This window comes from Notolepis coatsorum (genome assembly GCF_963971535.1).
Source record: "Notolepis coatsorum genome assembly, chromosome: 6".
Taxonomy (NCBI): domain Eukaryota; kingdom Metazoa; phylum Chordata; class Actinopteri; order Aulopiformes; family Paralepididae; genus Notolepis; species Notolepis coatsorum.
This window is the reverse complement of record NC_140170.1, coordinates 170,745,827-170,765,455: the sequence shown is the minus strand read 5'-3', so window position 1 is coordinate 170,765,455 and position 19,629 is coordinate 170,745,827. Positions and strand designations below refer to the sequence as shown.

The following is a 19,629-nucleotide window of genomic DNA, read 5'->3' as shown; positions in this document are numbered from 1 at the left end:
TTTCGATTATGGGATGTTGATCTAGATGAACCATTTCCAGGTTGTATAATACTATATACGTCCAAATAACGTTGTTTATTGAGTTAGGGCGAGCGATTGATTATCCAGTGTGTCGAGATGGAGTCCGGCTAACGATCGCGAGTGCCCGGACGAAATATGGATGAGCAGTTCCTGTTTGGCGCGTCACTTCCTGTTGGCCGATCTGCCGATCGGCCACCAGATGGCGCTCTTGAACCGTTAGAGAGTTGAGTGGAGATCAGCAGTATATCTCAGGTCCCCGGAGGAGAAATATGATTTCGATCACAGATTTTTGAAATATTGATATCAAAGACGTGTTACGGCGTCTTCGGCAGAATGAGCATGGCGGGCAATGACGAGTTACGGCGTTTCCGGCGATTAAAGTGTTAATAAGAGAGCACTATCTCTCTCAACCAAAGCAATGCAGGTAGATGGCAACAGAACAATTTTGATTGACAGTCGATTCTGCCAATTACGTCACACCGCTTGCACCCGCCGCTGCTGTTCTTACCACCAATCGGCAAGCGCTTATTCGTTTTTTACTTCCGGGAAGTCCGCCATTGATCTGCATGCGAGAACCACAACAAACTAATAGCTAATAACGCTAGCTCCCCGCCGGCCACGAGTAGACTACCAGCGCTCTGCAGGATGACCAAACGAGGCATAATGATTTTACTGCAACGAATGTTATAATAAAAGCTATGTTCGGGTAATGTTATTGAACGTGTAACTATATAACGTTAATGCCACAAAACGAATGCCTTTGTTAATCATAAGTAACTTTGATGCAGTAGCTTGTGTGTGCAGGTCGCTTGACTGAAACTTTTTTCAAAGTTTGAACGTGTGGACCAGATTGACGCGACACAAATTGACGGATATTTATCGGCCACTGCCGATGCACATTTAAGCTTATCGGCCGATAGGCCGATGGCAGTCAACAAGGCACTTATCGGCCGATACCGATACCCGACCGATATATCGGTGCACCCCTAAAATAAAGGTTAAATAAATTAAATAAATAAATATCTCACATAGAGCAGGGAAGTGTACAGAAAGGTATCGTCATCCACAACATATACATAGTGTAGAAAATGTACATAGTGTTTATTTTTAAGTGAATGAAAGAAATGTCCCTGTAGCGGTACAGACAAGGAAGGAAAAGAAAACAGCACCACGACGATTATATCCATAATATAATAATAACATCATGACTTCAAAATCACATTGTAATTTGTAGTGGAAAATGAAATACCATTATACTGTCAGAAATTAAGAATAATATTGTGATGTGATATTTTGGACATATTGCCCCACCTCACACCATACAATATCTAGACAGTTCCCCACCATCACATACGGCACACATTATGCAGCTCAACACACACACACACACACACACACACACACACACACACACGCGTCACCATCTTGCTACAGTTCAACACATTCACACAGCAGAAAGTTTCAACACCTAGCTGAGAGACTGAAATTCATTGGGATTAACACACGCATACGCACACACACATCTTAAAATGTCAGAGCAACAGAGAAAAGCGACTCTGCTGGAGAGCCGAGAAGAGAGAGAGATGATGGTGATGAAGGAGGAGAGAGGAGGGTGGGATTCTTAAAAAGGGCTTCAGCTTGTCATAATACAACAATGACACCATTAGCTCTCGCTACCAAACTCTCGCTCTCTCGCTCTGCCTCACTTCATACCAAAGGGCGAGCTTGATGAGAGGCCAGTGTATATCCTTGTCCCCTCCTCAGACCAACCCAAGCATGCCAGCTTAATGTGTGTGTGTGTGTGTGTGTATGTGAGTGAGAGAGAGAGAGAGAGCGAGAGGGGATGCTCTACTGAGACACTCAGATGGATAGGAGACTTAGCTGGACTTGGGAGTGAGTGATTCTAGTATTAGTGCACTCAACCCTAAAGAAGAGAAGAGAAGAAGAGAGATGAGAAGAGGAGCGAAGAAGAGAGATGAGAAGAGGAGAAAAGAGAGGAGAAGAGAGAAGTGGTTAATTGGCAAGGATAAGAGAAAGAGGAAAAGAAGGAGTGAGGGTAAATCCTGCTTTCTCTCCGTCCATCTCCCTCTCTGGTCACTTATATGGTCTCTCTCTCTCTCTCTCTCTCTCTCTCCCTCTCTCCCTCTCTCCCTCTCTCTCTCTCTCTCTCCCTCTCTCTCTCTCTCTCTCTCTCCCTCTCTCCCTCTCTCCCTCTCTCCCTCTCTCCCTCTCTCTCTCTCTCTCTCTCACACACCCACTAAACACCTGCTGAGCTAAGCAGGGGGCTCCTCATCCGTGGTGAATGACACACACACAGGTTATGTAAGTGTGTGTAAGTGTGTGTCTCAGGGGAACGTTCTGAGGTGTTCCATCTGCAGCAGGCAGTATCAGTGACTCTCATACATCTCATTTGTTTGGCAATGTCTTCATATTGTGTGTAAACACTGAAGTAGAAAAACTGGATTTTGTGTAAAAATAGCACAAAATGTGATGGTAGCACTAGAGGAGAGGTCATGGGTCGGATCGGACTACAAGTACCGATCCGCACTAGATCAATCGGTACCACATTTCTGTACCTTTACATGTTTAGTATAAGAGTGTAATATTACTAGAGGGAGCCTTTTCCACAAATATATATATAATATTACTGTCCTGTCTCTTGGGTCTTTGGAAAGATCAGACGAGGTCAGAGGACTTTGATAATTTACTGAGGATGGCCAGATAATGTTGACATTTAAACATTTAAAAACATAATACATGATCATGCGACTTTGTTTGTGTGGTGTGTTACAACAATAAATAATACAATTTTCTAAATAAATAACAATGTTGAAATTAATTAAATAAATAAAAATGTATGGTACAGGTATCAGTTCAGATGTGAACACAACCCTAGTCATGGGGTCACTCAAATCTAGAAGGGTCATTATGGTGCCATTATTGTTCCAATATTATTTCAAAATGTGTGTGGAGAGCTGTGTAACTGTATCTCAATTCGTACAAAGATCTGTAAATGTGTACAAAGATCTGTAAATGTGTACACGGATCTGTAAATCCATACGTAGATCTGTCAAATCTGTACATACTGTAAATCTGTTCATAGATCTGTAAATCTGTACATAGATCTGTAAAGGCGTACATAGATCTGTAATGTCTATATCATCAATTACAAGTCAGGCGAGTCTCTCAATCGTCTGTCTTTTGACACATGATTTTGCCATGTGTGGAGATTTGTCTGTAACTCCAAGCTACAGCCGGGTGGTGGTAGCACCTAGTAGTAGGGATGCACCGATATGAAAATTGGCCGCCGATACCGATACCGATTGTTCAACTAACACTATCGGCCGATACCGATACCGATACCGATATTTGTATATAAGTATTTGTAAAAAAAAACATTTTTTTTTTTTTTTTTTTTTTAATGAAACTACTGTATATTTGTATGTGTATGTTTGTATTTGTAGGCCTCTTTACTTACTTAAAAAAAGGAAACATCAAGAAATATGTTTATGGTATCACTATCTCTCTCCCAGTATCGTCTTGAGGCCTGCAGAGGGATACTATTTTCTCAACCAGAGCTTTCAACCAATGCAATGGAACCATTCTTGCGGCCTGTAGCGGGATACTATTCTCTCAACCAGAGCTTTCAACCAATGCAATGGAACCATTTTGATTGACAGTCGATTCGGCCAATTACGCCACACCGCTAGGCGCTAGCACCCACCTCCTGCTGTCCTTACCACCAATCGGCAAGCGTTTATAAATTTTTCTACTTCCGGGCATGCCGCCATTGTTCTGTTTGCGAGAGCAGAACACACTTAACGTAGCTACGTTAGCTGCCCGGCCCGCCGACCGGCGCTCCACGCATGACCAAATGAGACATAATGATTTTACTGCAACAAATGTTATAATAAAACAAAGCCTTTCTATACATTTGTCTGGTTGAAAACTTTATTAACAGATTGCAGAATGTGTAGTTGGGTACGGAATGAGCAACGGAATGGAACCGAGCTATGAACGGACTAACGGAGTAATGCCTTGTTTACTGCTATCTTCGGGTAAATAATATGCTTGTTATTGAACGTGTAACACTTCATTTTAACAGCAGATACTTTCTTAAATGCCATCTTCCCGAGAGAGGGTGTTGACGGGGAGTTGTTATTAATAGCATTGAACAGCTAACCGAAAGCTAGCGTTAACTATTGTTAAAGGTTTAGCCATAACGTTACCTTGGCTAAAGTTGGGGTTATTCATAATGCAGCAATAATGACTGCAGACCTGCAAGCAAAGTACAGCAAGTTGACAAAGGAGTATTCCAACGCAAATCACATTTTCACCAGTAACGTTAGTCTTGCATCTAATAGCTAATAACGTAGCTACGTTAGCTGCCCGGCCCGCCGACCGGCGCTCCACGCATGACCAAATGAGACATAATGATTTTACTGCAACAAATGTTATAATAAAACAAAGCCTTTCTATACATTTGTCTGGTTGAAAACTTTATTAACAGATTGCAGAATGTGTAGTTGGGTACGCAGGGCTGTACGTTAACTTTTTTTGCACATAGCACTGGTGCTACAGAGGTTGATAGTTTTGTAGCACAGGCCAAAATCTTGTAGCACAAGTATAAAACATGTTATATTTGTAACAGTCACAAATGTGCCTATTGTATTTGTGTTATTTAGTTGCAGTGCCATGTTTGGCTGTCATTTAGTATATCGCCATGTGTTATTATTACTATAATAGTAATACTCTCATATGCTATTTTCAATTAATATCATAAACAACATAAGGAATATTAGCATAATTTTGAGTGGACTGAAGGAATGAGTCAGCGTTAATAGTTTTAAATGCAAATAATTTATTGAAACATAGAAGTGGGGTCGGTTGGGACACACACACACAATGGGGGACCCTGATGTAAACAAGACAAACGTCTTTCTCTGGTCTGCATCCCCTTAACAATTGTGTGTATTGAGCCGTACTGTACTGTACCCATTCTGCAATCTGTTAAATAAAGTTTACATTCATTCATTCACACACACTGTTTCAACTCACCACCCCTGCATCATATTGTAGTCTAGTCTGTCTTCAAACTTCCACTCCTCTCGAAATTTTTTATATTTGAATATCAACATTATCTGTCCATCCTCAGTTTACTATAATATACTCCTGTCCTGAGTCCTGACTAGTGACTTCATCGTCTTTCCAAACGCACGCACGCACACACACACACACAGGGAAGGGGAGAGAGTGCCCCCCCATTTCCCTTTCCACACTGTGTCTGCTGGCTCTGCCTGTGATCAGGATTAGCTTGTTAGCTTGCTAACGTTGTAGTGATTGTAATGGTACATAAACGTTAATTTCGGGCGATGTGCGCATAAAGGAATGGCGACGGTGCAAAGCATGTAGATGCATTTGACCCGTTGCGAGAAAAAAAAAACACCACGGACTTATTTCGGGACGTGTAGGCGCACTGCTGTGTTACGCAGCAGCAGTGCGCACCAACACGCTGCTCTGCTTGCAAGCACGGATAGGGCGGATATGACTCGTCGAGTTGTCACGGAGTTTTTTCAAAATAAGAGTATCATATGCACCTGAATGTTGCTAGCTGTCGAGCCTAGTTATTATAGCTGGAGCTGCGCGTGGGCAGAAATGAGACCCGCTACAGGATTTTCAAAATAAGAGTATCTATATGAACCGAATCCCTATCGCACCAGTGCTAGTGAAGTAAATCCATTCATTGCACAGACCGCTGTTGCTGTAGCACGTGCGAGATATATCTCGCACTGTACAGGCCTGGTACGGAATGGAACCGAGCTAATGAACGGACTCGGAGTAATGCCTTGCTGCTATGGGTAGGCCTGCCACGATAACACATTTTGCTGGGCGATTAATTGCCCCCGAAAATATCGCGATAAGCGATATTATTGCGACCGGTTAGAGAATTTTTTTTTTGGAGAAATTTATTTCCCAAAACTTTTATTTTGAAGCCAACCGCTCCGTCTTTTCCGGTGTTTAAGACTTTTATTTTGAAGCCCACCGACCGGACCGGAAGTATTGTTGTGGTTATCAGGTACTTTTTGGGTACCAGAAAAGTCACGTGAAACACTGCAGACCACTGAATAGAGACGCGTCTCTAGGATTTCATAATCATTATGTTTGCAGCAGGCACAAGTGCAATAAACAAAGGATACAGTCACTGTGTATTCTGCCTCATTTATTGATTAAACAAAACCGACATCAACACAATTTGCCACCGAGCGGAGAGTTTAGTCTCGCAAAAAGATCGCTGACTTGTTAAGGCTTGTTGTTAGGTTAGGTGCTAATGTTGTGCTAGCGTTTTAGCATGGCTATCGTACATAGCGTGATCAATATAACTCGCTATTGATTGTTTGTATGAGTAACGTTAATGCTAGTAGAATAGACACAACGTGAGGTAATCACCATCCATTTTAAACCGGTTATTACCTAATGCTAACGTTAGCAAATAGACGCGACTGGTAACGTTACAGCTTGTTAGCCTAATGCTCGTTAACGTTAGCATAGACAGCCTAGCTAACGTTAACGCTTGTAGAATAGACACAATGAGAGGTAACGTTAGCGTTAGCAGAATAGACACAACGAGGGTCTCGTTAATGTTGTTATTGATTGATTGATTGAAAACTGTGTTTACTCTGTTTGTATGAGTAACGTTAATGCTAGTAGAATAGACACAATGAGGGGTAACGTTAGCCCCACGGAGCTCCTGTGCTGTGCTCTGTAGTAAAGCCAGCGGCCCGCCTCCCAACACGGACAGTGACTGACAAGGGGCACTGGGTCCGCCTCATTAAAACAAACGCGCAAATAGCAATTAATCGCGCCCGTCAAAATCATTGCATTCATTTTAATTATCGCGGCAATTAATCGATTTATTGCTTATCGCGGCAGGCCTAGCTATGGGTAATAATAATATGCTGATGTTATTGTCCGTGTAACACTAACTATATAACGTAATGCCACAAAACGAATGCCTTGTTAATCATAAGTAGTTACTTTGATGCAGTAGATTGTGTGTGTGTGTGGGGGACGGCGGGCGTTGTGCAGGTAGGTCTCGAGTGAACTTTTTTTTTTTTTTGCCTTTTGACGCTACACAAATTGATGGGTATTTATCGGCGACTGCTATCGGCACATTTGAGCTTATCGGCCGATAGGCCGATAGCAGTCAACAAGGCACTTATCGGCCGATACCGATACCCGACCGATATATCGGTGCACCCCTACCTAGTAGGGATGCACCGATCCGACTTTTTCAGTCCCGATACCGATACCTGGGTTTGGGTATCAGCCGATACCGATCAGATACCTATTGTTCAAACCTTTTTTCAAAAAAGTTTTTAAAAATAATACGAGTTTTTCTTTTATTTATATTAAAATACATTTTGTTTTTAAGAATGGTAAAGGATCACAAGTGTGTTTTTGATTTGTTGTAAACAAAGACAGAAAATAAACTTCATTCATTCAATTAATAAACTGTATGCCATTGCCTCACTGTCACCGTGTGGAAGAGACTGGGATCATTCTTTTGTGCAAGGCAACATCAGGCTTGACTTAACACTTTCAGTGCCACGGACGACATATCTCGTTTTATCAGCCCCCCTGTTGAGTGCGCACAACGACAAATATAGTTTTATTAGCGATCTGAATTCATATTTCATCAACTGAGTCTCCCGTTGGTACACCAGCCCCTACAGGAGCTCAGATTGGAAAAAAGCGCCCCCTATCGTCTATCCCTGTGTAACTGCAGGTCAGTCGCTTAGACTGACCTGGGATCTGTAGATCTCTGGGGGGGGGGAGCCAACTCGCTCCTTGTGCTGGCGAGCAGTCTGCTCAAGAGCGATCTGCTCGCGGGATGGGAATCAGCCTGAAATATATATTTACAGCAGCGAATAATGAATCAATGAGTGTGATCGATATTTGGAATGGCGATCAGGAATTGGAATAATCTTTTTGGAGAACATCTGATCTGAGGTAAGGAATCTATTTTACCAGTCTTGGGATAATCAGAGTTGTATCAACGTGTCCCCTATGTGTGATGTGGCTGTTTGGCTGTGATCGCTGATGAGGAAATAAGAGAATCGATTTTTCAGCTTGCGTCTATAGCGTGCATACGTACACATATACTATCGATAATCTAGCGTTTATTTTAGGGATGCCCCGATCAGGTTTTTTGCCACCGATACCGATCACCGATTGTCGTGAGCCATATCGGCCGAGACCGATCGTTTTTGATTAAAAGAAATTAAAATTTATTTTATATAATCTTTTTTTTTTATATAAAATATATATATTATATAATTAGACTTGTACTTGTATTATCTGCGAGACATCGCCACCACGCAACAAGCTCCACTGTCTGTGTGTACTCTAGTAGCCTCCAGCTACGGCCAGGATTCTCCGGAGCTGCAGCTGGACCTATACTCGAGTAGCCTCGAGCTACGGCCAGGATTCTCCGGCGCTGCACCTGGACCCTATTGGTATAACGTTACTTAACTGTGCTCAGCAAGCCCTCAGCTCGAATACGCATCGAATCAGTGTTATAAAACATTGATATCAGGAGCTATCTGTAGCTACTGCTAGCCGGATATATAACGTTAATACAACGCCTCAGTGAATTATTTAGTTCAATGGGACATTTCGTTTTTAACAGTGAACTAACTTGCGCTAACGTGAGCTAACAGCTAACAGGTATCATACATACCTACTATACTTGCTGGAGCATTTGTTGATGTCAGGAGCTATCTGGCCGGCTAGATACCGTTCGGTTAGACCAGTGTTTCTCAAAGTGGGGGGCGTGCCCCCCAGGGGGGGCGCAGAGGCATGACAGGGGGGGCATTGAGATTTATTTAAAAAAAAATAAAAAATGTATTACAGAAAATTATCACTAAAGTGCTATCTGTTGCAGCTGCACTGTTCTCCATGAAAATACCATTTCTCAAAATCTGAAAATCATTATTTAATAAAACACAGAAAAGGATCACCAAGTTACTCTGGATAAAAAAAACCTTTACAGACAACATTGAGACAAAGCTTCCTGACACATCTCCATCCAAACTCTTGGAAACACTCTTTGAAATCTCATCTGATACCACCTAGAGAGCTAGTTTCAGAGTGTGGTGCTGAGTACCAAGTATCTCATCTCATGGCCCACCAAGTATCTCATGATGCAGCAGTTAAGGTGTTGATACCATTCAGCACCACATACAGTTGAAGCTGGCTTTTCATCCATGACAGCTCTGAAAACAAAATATAGGGCCAATTTGAAAGGTCACGATATTGGTGTTATTTCAATAAATTTAAACATGGCCCATTTCATGACTATTTTGTTGGGGCGAGGGGAGAGGGGGGGCCCAAAATATTTTGGTCTGCCAAAGGGGGGCCTGACAGAAAAAGTTTGAGAAGCACTGGGTTAGACAATGCCTCATCATGTATTAAACTAAAAGTGAATAGTTGACTGGGTCATTTTGTAACGGTAGCTAAGCTAACGTTAACTCAAGGAGACGCCGTCCTCCCGTGTCCCACTAGACTAGACCCGTGTTTACATGTTTTTTTCCCCTCATCATGAAAGTCACCGTCACATTGTTTATTGAACAAAAATACAACCTGCAAGTGGGCCTTTAAACATTACTTTCCTAACTTAGTGAAACTAAATGTAACAAATTAACACATAGATATAAATGTACTGAATTGTTATTTTATTTATTTATAAATCCGATTTAAATTTTTTACAGATACCCGATCCAGTTATTTTAGTGATATCGGCGGCCGATACAGATACCGGATCGGTGCATCCCTAGCACCTAGCAGTGACTTTAAGACCAGAAGTAGAATTCCTTATTTAAGCTAGCTTGACATGAGCTGACTTCCATTTCAGAGTAGCGGAAATACAGATTTTGTTTTGAATGTTCAGCTTTATCAACCTTTATTTGCCAAAAATGGGTTTTTAAGCGTTAACAAAGTGGACAAACAACCCCACCCATTGGCCGGAGGTGTCATATCCTGACATAGAATGACCTTATTGAATTATTTTGCCATTTGTGACATTATCCCAACGTTAACGTTAGGTAGCTACTAGCTAGCTAACGCTAATGTTAGTTCATGCATCAAAAAACCCAAGATGACGTCTGGGTTCATTCATTAAAGGTTGATAAAGTTGAACACGCTAAACAAAATCAGTATTTCTGCTCCTGTACAGATTTACAGATCTGTGTACAGACTGAGATAGTTACACAGCTCACCACATACATTTCCAAATAATATTCGAACAATAATGGCCCCATAGTTCTTCCGCTAGGTGTCATGAATGTGCACCGCAAATTTTAAGATTCAAAGCTATTTGAGTTATCGCGTTCACACGCAGGATCTATGGTGATGGACGGGTCTCTCATTTCAGGGATGTAAATGGTCCATATTACAATAACTTACCATAAATTATACTTTAGCATTGACTGATCTATTCTAAAACCTGGATTGGTTCTTTAACAGTAATTCCATGCAAAGCTTCTTGCTTCCTCACAGGGATCCCATTTGTGACGAGAGAATGAAATGACATGTCGGAGGCGTGTGTGTCTGTGTGTGTGTGTGTGTGGGGGGGGGGGGGGGGCTTTCACACCTACGTTCGTTTGAAGTGGTATGTGCACAACAAAAATCTTGTGGTTCCCAGCTTGGCTTGTTGCATGAATGTTTTGGAAAACGTATAGTATTTCCTATTTACTGTCAGTGATTAATTATGTGCCACTCTCTAGTCTACTTTCACCTGGATTATGCATGCAAGGTAGGGTTGCCGCGGTGATATGAAATCTCCCATGATTAATAAACTCATGCCGAAACTGGTGACACCGGACATTTGACAAGATGACGCTCAATAGACGCTCTTTAGCGTTATGCGGCTACATTGATCCGCTGTGTCTGTCCGTCTACATCCGTTTTTAATTCATTTTCAATGACGAGTATCCATTTGTTGGACAGACAGAGTTCACGTTGGGTTCTAATTTTAAAATAAACCAACAGATAAAAGTATTTAGTGCATCGCGCAAACATACTGTTGCTGGTCTGGACTGGTCCTCTGAGCTCCTCTCCAGTCAAACATACTGTTGCTGGTCTGGACTGGTCCTCTGAGCTCCTCTCCAGTCAAACATACTGTTGCTGGTCTGGACTGGTCCTCTGAGCTCCTCTCCAGTCAAACATACTGTTGCTGGTCTGGACTGGTCCTCTGAGCTCCTCTCCAGTCAAACATACTGTTGCTGGTCTGGACTGGTCCTCTGAGCTCCTCTCCAGTCAAACATACTGTTGCTGGTCTGGACTGGTCCTCTGAGCTCCTCTCCAGTCAAACATACTGTTGCTGGTCTGGACTGGTCCTCTGAGCTCCTCTCCAGTCAAACATACTGTTGCTGGTCTGGACTGGTCCTCTGAGCTCCTCTCCAGTCAAACATACTGTTGCTGGTCTGGACTGGTCCTCCGAGCTCCTCTCCAGTCAAACATACTGTTGCTGGTCTGGACTGGTCCTCTGAGCTCCTCTCCAGTCAAATATACTGATGCTGGTCTGGACTGGTGAGACCAACTCAAACAGGTGGACCAGGGTGAGACCAACTCAAACAGGTGGACCAGGGTGAGACCAACTCAAACAGGTGGACCAGGGTGAGACCAACTCAAACAGGTGGACCAGGGTGAGACCACCTCAAACAGGTGGATCAGGGTGAGACCACCTCAAACAGGTGGACCAGGGTGAGACTACCTCAAACAGGTGGACCAGGGTGAGACTACCTCAAACAGGTGGACCAGGGTGAGACTACCTCAAACAGGTGGACCAGGGTGAGACTACCTCAAACAGGTGGACCAGGGTGAGACTACCTCAAACAGGTGGACCAGGGTGAGACTACCTCAAACTAGGGCTGGGCGATATATCGAGTATACTCGATGTATCGCGGCTTGTTCTACATGATGTAGTAAATTACTATATCGTGAACATCGAGTATATGTTGTGTCACGTCGCGGCTGAGATGAGACTTGCTTTAGCGCAGAGCTGTCCTCTCATTTCATTATAGACAGACCAGCGCAGACCTTCAATGACATGCAATTGTAATTTCATTAGACAGACTAGCGCGGACCTTTAATGACATGCAATTTAATTGACGCGAGCAATGGGCTAACGTTAGCTGCTAACTTATCCCATGACTAGGCTAACTAGAGTTAGCTGCTAACCCTAAAACTTCTAGATGAAGCCACGTTACAAGCCCAAGACTTCCCTGGCTCGCATTAGGCCTGGCAAGGCTCTCTTCTCGCGCGTTCTCGCTCTCTCTCTACATTCAATGATTTAAAGTAGCCAAACGTTACAGTATAAATACTAACTGGATAGTTGATGATATAAACATTTAATTATCTGAAATATTCTAAAATCATTAAGCCATTATCCCTTTGTGTGTGATTATAATTTTCTCACAGTAGTGTGTATATATATATATATATATATATATATATATATATATACACATATATATATTAGGGGTGCACCTATGTATCGGTCGGGTATCGGTATCGGCCGATAAGTGCCTTGTTGACTGCAATCGGCCTATCGGCCGATAAGCTCAAATGTGCCGATGGCAGTAGCCGATAAATATCCATCAATTTGTGTCGCGTCAAAAGGCAAAAGTCGCGTTGCGACCTGCACAACGCCGCCCCCGGCCCACACACACACAAGCTACTGCATCAAAATTACTACTTATAATTAACAAATGCATTCATTTTGTGGCATTAACGTTATATTGTTAGTGTTACACGTTCAATAACATCAGCATATTATTTACCCTGAACGTAGCAAGTTCATACTAGCTCAGTTTCAGTTCCTTCCGTTGCTCATAGAGCCCTGAGTTTTACCCATTCTGCAATCTGTTAATAAAGTTTTCAATCAGACACATGTATAGAAAGGCTTTGTTTTATTATAACATTCGTTGCAGTAAAATCATTATGCCTCATTTAGTCATCCTGCGGAGCTAAAAGCTAAACGTCGGCCAACGTTGTTGTTGTTGTAGAAAACCTCTTGTCAAAATCAATGGCGGACAAAAGCGGAAGTAAAAAATGTACGCGCTTGCCGATTGGTGGTAACAGCAGAGGCGGGTGCAAGCGGTGTGTGACGTAATTGGCAGAATCAACTGTCAATCAAAATTTCATTGGTTGAGAGCTCTGGTTGAGACAATAGGCGTGTTCGAGATGGATTTCGGTTTGCCTCGAAAGTAGACGAGAGTAGCCGAGTGCAGCCGGGGGAGGAGTCAGAACGCCGGACACTTCAGATTTCACGAGAGCCTCTCGTCTAGTCTCGCATTGGCAGATACGCGTTCACATCACCACCACACACATTACACATAGGCCGTGTGCAAAATTAGATTAGATTCAAATGTATAGCACACCATATACTGATAGTGGAATATACTATTCATAAATCATATACCATAATGTATACCATCTTGTTGCGCGCTCCTGGCCGCTTTTTACTGTTCCGCAACAGTAAGTTACTTCCGGGGTAGGCCTGATTGGCCCCGACAGGCACGTGACGCGCAACTTTCTCTGCCGCGCGGCACGCTCCGCTCCGCGGAGCGGCAGAGCTTGCGGAATAATGTAACCGTCCTAATCCGCCATGATTCTCATTCTGCGCTTCAGCTCACCTGGCAGAGCAGCGGTCCTGCGATCCTGCGGTCCGTTGTTGACGAGTTTGAATCCCATCAATTTTTTTTTTTTTAGCGTGATTTTTTTTTAACGTGTATTCTTTCGCCGGTTAAGGTTAGGCATGGTTATGGTTAAGGTTAAGGTTAGGCATTGTTTCGGAGTTGGTTAAGGTTAGAACGGTTAAGTTTAGGCGCTGTTAAGGAGCTGGTTAAGGTTAGAGTTTGTCTTAGAGAATGGCAATATTCTTTCTATGGTTAAGGTTAGGCATGGTTAAGGTTAAGGTTAAGGTTAGGCATTGTTTCGGAGTTGGTTAAGGTTAGAACGGTTAAGTTTAGGCGCTGTTAAGGAGCTGGTTAAGGTTAGAGTTTGTGTTAGAGAATGGCAATAGACAGCCTATTTCCGCGCGACAGCTCTCAGCAGCCTCGTTGCGCGTCCTGAGTTTGCCGCGTCACGTGCCTGTCGGGGCCAATCAGGCCTACCCCGGAAGTAACTTACTGTTGCGGAACAGTAACACGCCTCCTGGCCACCGCAGTGCGCGCACACACAACACGCAACTTGAAGTTTATCATGATATGATGAATGAAAACTTTATTTGAAGAAGCTCTTGGTACCCAAACTCCTGTATCCAATAATAATAATAATAAATATATCTGATAGACGGGACCCGTACTGTAATAAAGTCTTCAATCAATCAATCAAACGTCTCATAACTTCCTCTTGTGGGCGTGGCTGGTGGTGACAACCAGGTGACAACTTTTCTGAGCCAATAGGCGCTTTGCGCAACGACAGCAAGTCGTTCCCCATCATGGATTTGCATGGAGAAGCCGGGTGAGAGGTACTGTGACGCCTCGCTCTGAAGGCTGTGCGTGGCTCGGCCCCGCGATATTTTCACGCCTCGTCTCGTCAGATTTTCAGAGCAAGTCGGACAACATTCTAACCGTCATGCAACGTGCTTGGCGAGGCCGTAGTAAAACCTGCGCAGATCTGCGTCCGCCTATCCCATCTTGAACACGCCTAATAGTATCCAGCTGCAGCCCGGTAGACCATACTGGGAGAACTAGTATCTAGCTGCAGCCCGGCAGACCATACTGGGAGAGAGATAGTGCTGTTTCCTTTTTTTAAGTAAGTAAAGAGGCCTATGTTCATATCGGTGAGCACAATTTGTAACACAAATATACAGTCGTTTCATAAAAAAAAATATATATATATTACCAAAAAAAATATATATATAAAAAAAAATTGATTGTTAGTTGAACAATCGGTATCGGTGGCAAATTTTCATATCGGTGCATCCCTAATATATATATATATATGTGTGTGTGTGTGTTTGGCTAAAGTGGATAGAAAACACAGTACTGTGCAAAAGTCTTAGGCACCCAAGAGTTTTTATATAAATTGTCTTAGATGTAAATACATTTTTTATTAGTGTCTCAGTAGACTACTCTTAGTACATTTTCATTTAATAATTTTTTAAAGCATCTTCATGGTTAAATAATGCAAACATATGTTGCAGGGACTTATTATAATCATCATATTGGCATGACTGTATGCATCAAATGGTTAAATCAAGCATTTTTAAGTGCTTTAGAGGAAATGTCAAAATATCACGATATATATCGTGTATCGTGATATGACCAAAACATATCGCGATATCATTTAGAGGCCATATCACCCAGCCCTACCTCAAACAGGTGGACAAGGGTGAGACTACCTCAAACAGGTGGACCAGGGTGAGACCAGCTCAAACGGGTGAGACTACCTCAAACAGGTGGACCCGGCCAGAACTCTGACCACAGAGTTGCAGCCATTACACTACTGGCAAGTATTTCATACACCAAAAAACCCGAACTATCCCTTTAACATCCAGGAATTGTATCCGTTCTCTGCCTTTGGCGTCCTCTGGCGGTGGAACGATACTTGGGTTCGTTAAATATATAATATAATATTATATTATGTCAAACACGTTCAGGAGGATGCGAATATGCGACGAGAATAGATACAGAGAAACAGCCCGTGTGATAATATTCCACAAGCGGGCGCGCACATACACACAAGCAGGCACGCACAATACACACAAGCAGGCACGCACATACACACAAGCACTACACCGGCTAATATACACACAAGCAGGCACACACACAAGCACTACACGGCTAATATACACACGCGTGTGCTCTCTCTCAGACTTGTGGAGTCTCTTAATTAGAGGCAGCAGATGCTGGCAGGCTAAACCTCGCTTGATGTGCACAGCTCTGAGCACCCTTCAGTCTGCTGGGGCAACACACAAACACACACACGTCAACCCATCCCATCGTTCTTCACACATAAACACACAAACAACCTGTCCCACACGCAAATCTGCACACACACATTACCTGAAGGTGTCTCATCACACATCACGGCCTTGACCTTGCAAACCCAGAAGCACACTTGAGGCATAAATGATATAGCAAAACACTGTTTTGATATACAAGCTGTGTCGCCTGGCCTTCCCACTGGCTATTTACTCAGAAACTCCAAATGTTATGATAGTATTCGAAGTGACAGCTTTCTGTGGCATTTCCAGATGACTTGCATCTGCAACGGGCATTTCTCGTGGTGATGTTTTATGATACTTTCCTTGTCGCTAATAGCCTAGTAATGCCGAAATGCACAAGCTGCCTCTCCCCCTCTCTCTCTGAAAACAGGGTTATTGTGAAAAATTATGCAGATAAAGTAGGCACTCGATTAAAGCCTACAATGAAAGCATGAACCTGCCGGGCAAAATACACATCCATAACTAAAATATAGGCTTTTCGCTTCAGCACGCTGCAGTCTTCAGGATAAATAATTGATTGAGACTTATGTAACACAGGCAACTAAATGTGTCATACCCGAATGCTATATCGCCAGCAAAAGGTGGGGATCGTATGACATATGAGGCCATGTTTAGCTGTGTAATTCCTCAGTGAAACCCAACCTTTCATAGCATAATTATGAAGGTGGGGTGCTTGTATATAACCTCACTACTACTATAGTACTGGTGCCGTGGTAGAATATAATAGATATAGGCTGCTCCAGTGATTTGGGCTGCTCCATCTATTCTACTTGTGATAGTGTGGGGTGGGTGGGGTCTGGTCTACCGACTATATTGGAAAAACCTGATATCGGCGGCTCTTTACTGCTTACAGGGGAGGAAAATAAAGGAGATGCCCTCGTTTGGAGGTCACGGTACGAGCTGAGGAGTCCACGAGCCAATATGCGGGGTCTCCCCTCCTTCGAAACGCAACAGCGCGAGGACACACCCAGAAAGAGGAGAGAAGAGGAGAGAGAGCGGGGAGGAGGGGAGAGAGGAAGAGGAGAGGGAGGGTGAGGGAAATCATACGCCCATCCTTACAGATGACGTAAGAAAGATTGACTTTTTCGCAGTGAGCAAGCTTTAGGTAATTATATCGAGACGGTTCTTTTTTTGCCGCGCGTTCTTAACTTCTTTTTAGTCTTTCACCATATAACAACCCCAAGAAGAGCGTATTGGTTGAAAAATATCCAAATAAGTGTATGTGTATTGTATAATGTGTCGGGCATGTTGTATGGTCGGCTTGTTGAACAGGCTCATCCTGTAACCAACCTATACATCATACTGTACAATAAACGCACCGCATTCATCATCCCAGCAGCAGCAGCAGCCGAGGTCAGACAACTGCGCAAAGCTTTTGACTTTTACGCACCGTGTTTTAGCCCAACTATATGACATTATTATACCCCGTTAACAACATTGTGATATATACAGTATATCGGTGGTAGTAGAGGATATTCAACACAGTGGGCAAACTGTTGCCACCAGATACACTTACAGACAGAGACACATCCGCACTGGGCACGCGCCCTGGTTGCTGTGCTGCAGCAGCAGCAGCCTCCTCACAACAGCCTACTCCCACTTTAATATATAAGAGGAGGAAATAAGTCAAGGAGGAAACGAAACCGTCAACGTTTGTTCATTAAAAAAGGAATAATAATAATAATTAAAACTAAATTAAATATTATTTTAAAAGAAGCGACAATAATACACATAAAAACAGGTGGTTTACAAAACAGCAAGGGTGTTATTAAAATGATGGGATGTTGTGTCGCGTATAGTAGGAAGAGTGCACGAGCTGGAACAGAAACACAGTAGCCGTTAGGATATCCTCGTCGCGCGCGACAGTGGAATCATTTCAACACCTGTGGAAAATATTAGTCGAGTATAGTTGCTAAGTGGGCGTCATCATCATGGTGGAGAAACAACAAGTACAGTACTAGTACTCACCCGGTGTGACAGCAACAGTGTTCAGGCGCCTCGCGACATGACAGACCAGTAGAACCTCGCGCCGTCCTCCTGTGAGCTCGAGCAGCCAACCGACGACAAAAACGACAGTCCCTTTAAAAAAAACGATTAAAATCCACTTTAACGTCTCCAATCCACCCCCCACAAAAAAGAGCCTATCTTGCGCTTCGGGGCAAACAAATGTAATTGCACTAATAATAACTGGGGTGAGTTGCACTTGAGCAAACAGAGAAGTGAACCCGTGAACCGAATCACAGACGTGTATTCGTGTTTAGATGGTGAGGAGATTAAACATCAATTATGCGCCAAGCTGGAGACGTGAGATCTGGATTCGGGAGTGTTCCAGGGGTTTGTTTATTATTTTTCACATCACAGGGTTTCCCAACTTGACAACTGCGGCGGAGGCGTCACTACGGGGCAGAGACGACCAGGGTTAAACACTTCGGAGCCAGGCAGGCAGTTCAGATCAGTGCAGTTGAAGCGCTTTTATTTGTTTCTAAACCAGTTTCTTCCCAATACGAATAAGCATAAACTCTTTGCCCCGAAAGAGTTTCACTCAAGAAACGATCACATACAAATGCCTCCTCTTTCTAAAAGGAGGAAATTGTCACTCGAAGACGAAAAAGGTTCCAGTTTTCTTTGACCGTTAACGGCAGATCCAGTAAAACTTGACACGGCAGGAGATGTTTTTTTTCTTTTTCTCTCTCTCTCTCTTCTTATGAGTTGTGTGCGCGGGGCTCGCGGTTCACACGCACATCCGCGTTGAAAGTGCAGATAAATGAGACCGATAACCGGGACACGGGGAAAGATTAGAGCGCAGCGCTCTTTGGTCGCCGATTTCCGTGGCTGGAAAACCGAAAGAGGGAGGCGTTGCCGAGGCGCTGTTGCTGGAGGAGGCTCCGCCGCAGAAACAGAGAGGGGAGGGGCCTGCTCGAGATGTACCCGTTTTAAGGTGGATCTGAGTTCATCTAGAATCATCGGATGGAAACAGTGGTCTCCATTGAAAGCCAGCGTCTATACGCGTTATTTATTTCCGTAGCCGCATTTTGCGGAGACGCTCGCTGATTGGCCACTTCATGTGACATGTGCGCCCAATCGTGTGACGCCTGTTTCTACACCGGTTAAGCTTAGGCACTCTTTCGAAGTTGGTTAAGGTTAGAGTTTGTCTTAGAGCAGGGCGATAGAACACCAGCCCTGATTCCAAACTCTAACCTTAACCAACTTCGAAAGAGTCGCCTAAGCTTAACCAGTGATAAACTAGGCGTTAGGTAGTTTGCAGGCTGTTAGACCCGGAAATGGGCAAAGACACAGCTCGTCACGCGATTGGGCGCACATGTCAGTGGCCAATCAGAGAGCGTCAGTCAGTGGCCAATCAGAGAGCGTCTCCGCAAAATGCGGCTATGGAAAAAAAAAGTCTATACTGCCTGTATCAGTTCCGCAACCGTTCCTATTTCCGGGGTAGGCCTGATTGGCCCCGACAGGCACGTGACCCGCCGCAGCCACGCCCCGGGGCAGCCCCAGGACGCGGCAACGAGGCTGCTGTGGTTCACCGCCGCTTTCCGCCTTCAACGCCGCAGAGTTACCATACGCTATACAATATACTATGC

At 43.6% G+C, this 19,629-nt stretch overlaps 1 protein-coding gene across 1 annotated transcript in view; it reads right to left on the bottom strand.

The window, feature by feature from the left end:
• atp2b4 (ATPase plasma membrane Ca2+ transporting 4) overlaps positions 1 to 18,861 on the bottom strand; it is a gene marked incomplete at its 3' end in the record, with an annotated part of 262,124 nt that extends 243,263 nt beyond the window's left edge. The window contains exon 1 of the mRNA XM_084315824.1: positions 18,005 to 18,861. The remainder of the gene's footprint in view (positions 1 to 18,004) is intronic.
• Between the last annotated feature and the right edge of the window lie 768 nt (positions 18,862 to 19,629).